The sequence below is a fragment of the Etheostoma spectabile genome, chromosome 13 (assembly GCF_008692095.1).
Source record: "Etheostoma spectabile isolate EspeVRDwgs_2016 chromosome 13, UIUC_Espe_1.0, whole genome shotgun sequence".
NCBI classification, from domain to species: Eukaryota; Metazoa; Chordata; class Actinopteri; order Perciformes; family Percidae; genus Etheostoma; species Etheostoma spectabile.
In genome coordinates, this window is record NC_045745.1 from 18312629 (window position 1) to 18316664 (window position 4036).

Sequence of the window (4036 nt, forward strand, 5' to 3'; positions counted from 1 at the left end):
GTCTTTTCTCTATATTGTGTTAACTACAAAAGCACTATAGACAGGTTCTGTCCATTGTACAAACTTTATTTGGCATTTGTTAAAATAACTTAATCAATTTGGAACATATTTATGGTAAGTCTACCATCCATCTAAACTGAATGCTGTTAACCAAAGTTTGTGGAGTGTCTGGCTGTGGTGCTTCCTGGTTATCCGCTGGTGGCAAAGAGAGGACTCTGGGATTTTACTGAGGAAATGACTGTTCCTGCTCCAGGGCATGCAGTAAGAGCAGCACCATGGATTTTTGGAACATTTGGTACGTTTTTTACTAATGGGCCTGCCACCATGTTTTATGTCAATTATGTAATCAACAAAAAAATGGGCTGTTGTCAAAAAAAACTCCAAGTTGGTTTTCATGAACACACAGATTTTAAAGACAGTGAAAAACAAGTCAATCTAAGTAATGTGTAATTTGTGGCACATGGACATGATCTCTATCCATTAAGGCTTTACATATTATCACCTTATTTAGCATGCATTTCATAGCTCACTAATATTCATCAAAGGGCAAACAGATGATGGAACCACAGAGCACTTTGCCAATCACAATATTATGAATATAAAAAAAAGTTGTATTGTAACCCTACAATGTCAGTGGGTAGATTTTCACATCCCTTTGAAACTGGCTCTGAGGCAAGCAAATACATGTTTTGTCCTGGTATGCTGTTCTTAATGCCTGATTGACTGAATTGTTCAACATTCTCAAAACAGCTCTAGCTCTCATCTTTTTTCTCTATCTATGTTGCTCTGCATCTTAGCATCTTGCACTAAGTGTTTGTGTTTGTGTGTCTGTGTGTGTGTGTGTGTGTGTGTGTGTGTGTGTGTGTGTGTGTGTGTGTGTGTGTGTGTGTGTGTGTGTGTGTGTGTGTGTGTGTGTGTGTGTGTGTGTGTGTGTGTGTGTGTGCTTGCGTGCATGCATGCATGTGTGTGTGTGTTGGAGAGAGAGTGAACCACTGTGCCTGAGTACACAGATAACACATCTCAGTCTATTGTCTGCCATGACATTGACTTTTGCCTCGCAATAAATAACCAACATGGTGGAAAAACGCAATATTTGCAAACCATGTCACACACAAGTGTTTAGTTGGGCATAACATTTGATGTCAAAAGCTTTATGTGAACACGTACACACATGCAAACACTTTGTCACGGTTTGCCTTTGGCACACCAGTCTTTCCAGAGTCCCCTCATTGTGACTCTGGAAAGACTTTTGTCCCCGCATTTTTAGTAATGGAAGACAAATATAATAAACAATTCTAAAACATTATAAGTATATAAATAAATAATGCTTCAATGCTTCATGTCTATCAACTTTGGGATTACAGATGGTCCAATACCATTTTTTGCTTCCCGATACGGATCCTGATACCTGAACTTATTATTATTGGCTGATACCAAGTCATGGTCTGCTACCACTGTGTCATATGTTTCAATATGTTTTAACAGCTGTATACTGCTATCCCTGTATGGATATGATATGATTTCTATTTTTGTTGTTGGTCTGGCTCAGGTTAAACTCTCAAACAATGACTGGCACAGAACTTTCTTTTATTATCCAGTTTGACTGTCAGTTATAGCTGAAAGAGGATATGAATACAGTACTTTAACATAGATTTTCTTTAGGACTTTATTACGTGTTATTGGATTGGTGCGTAAACTCCAGTACTTCCCGATACTTGTTTTGTGGCAGTATCAGAGGCGATACCAATACTGGTATCGGTATAGGGACATCTTTGATTGTGTAAAGTTTATCCCTGTTAAGTTGTGAGGCTATAATTCTATTTATACCCACCACATGTCTAATTCGTGAATGTTTTCTCAATTAAATATTGCTAAAGCTGTTGTAAGACCTTGCCAAACATTGTCAAACTAATAAAGCCAATGCAATAAGCTTTTATTTATTTACACATTTTAGGCATGTCCAGAGGGAATGTGGTAAGGGAAGAAGGTGGATTACTTTGCAGTGCTTAATAAACCCCTTCAATTTGTGGTCTTACTGTGGAGTTTGCACCTGGTCTGTTCTCAGCAGGTAACACCTCCCTTGGATCAACTGTCTGATATCCATCCAGCCTCACTGAGATGGAACGGCAATGTGCCAAAGCACATGGCCTGAAACAGTAGCATCATTTCACCCACTTACTGTCATGGCTGTGTCTTTAAAATGGCCATTAACAGTGTGGAGATCCAATGCACATAAAAAATACAAATATTTATAGTTATGTGTGTGTTTATGTATCTTTTTATGTGGCTTTAGTAACATAAATGTGCATTAAAGCTTGTATGTCTGATAAAAATTACCAAACAACATAAACTTCAACAGTTAACTTACGTTACATTTATAGCATAATAATATGCATTTACTAGACAGAGATGAAAATTGCACTCTACCTTTTTCTGTAACTAAAAACACCACTCTGTATTTCTTTTTTAGGTATACTGCAATTAGTACATTGACATTGCTGATTAGAGCCCCTTAACTCAGCAGGAGAGCTCTATTTGAGGCCTGTGGAAGGCATATCTAAATGATGGTGTTGTAATTATTGACAAGGAGAGCACTTAAGTCTATAAGAACCAAAATAAAAAAGCAGAAACCAAAAAACAGTTGACCAGCAAAGTTTGGTGTAATTATAGCTGACTTATGGCTGACTGGGAAATGCTTGACTTTGTTTATTAATAAACAAGCACTTTTTCCTGGACCCGAAATATGCCTAAGCACATACTTACAGTCATGCAGTGGTGGAGGAAATGGAGACAGTTCCTTTGGTTCAGTAACAGTTGCAATTCAGCAACATTCAGTAAAATATTCCATTTCAAGTGAAAGCCTTATTGTACTTAAGTAAAAGTAAGAATTACCGGCAAAATGAACTTAAAGCATCAAATGTAAAAATACTCATTATGCAGAGTTGAGAGTTGTGGTGTAATTAGCAACTTTAAATGTTTTGGGTAATCTACTGAATAGAAATGCATTGTATTCTAAAAGTCAAAAATCCTAATTTTCTAATTAACTAGTAATAACTATTTTCAAATAAAAGTAGTTGACTAAAAAGTAATATATTTGCATGCAAAATTAAATAGAAGTACTACAGAGCCCCAGAGGTGACATGGGGGGGATTTTACAAAATAACATGTACTGGGGACAAACACTCATCATCACAATCATTTGCGAGATGTCAAGTTTTATTTGCAAGATCTCCCAAATCCAACAAAGCAGATCAACAGCTAGCTTGCTTGCTAGCGTGCTAGCTAGTATCTAGCTAACTAGTAGCTTGACATGACTCCCCCCCCCCCCTCTGCATCCAGGCTGTGAGGTGGTAATTGTGTTCATAAATTGTCAGAAGACCTTATAGATCTATAGGCCAACATGCTACCTGACATAGCCTCAAAATGCCCCTGGATGTGTCCTGGACTGCAGGGTTTCCATGCAAGCCTTGGCACCACCAGAAGCCTGTTGGTGGCCCGAAGCTCCACCTGTCCCTGGCAAAATGTCACTATGGTGGGTTTGACCTCAGAAGTTTAGATAAGCACGACAAACAAAGTGCATCAGCCAACCTTTACACCTCATTGCACTCCCTCTACCAGAGTAGGCAACCCCTTCAACCTCCTCAAGGTTGCGGTGTCCTTCCCTGCCTAGTTCCCACCAAAACAGCAGATAGTTGGCGGATTCTACGGCCACCTTCATACACACTCTCTCTTTTCATCTCTTTCTCAGTCTTTCACTCTGCCCCTGACAGACGTTGGTTATCACTGCCAGAACTGCTGACAGGAGTCCAGGGTGAGTGTCAGCTTTAGCCACAGTTGGAACGGGTGGAAAAATGGAGGGAGAGATAGGAGGGAAGGATAGGAGGATTATTTGAGGGCATCTGCCAAAAGCCCCTCTTTTAGTGTCTTGGCATCAGAAGTGATGATTTAGATGATGACACAGGATGATAACAGAGCAGTTGGCCTCTTGTGTCACGGTTTCACCATGCCACCTGCAGATTACAAAGATCAAAAACTA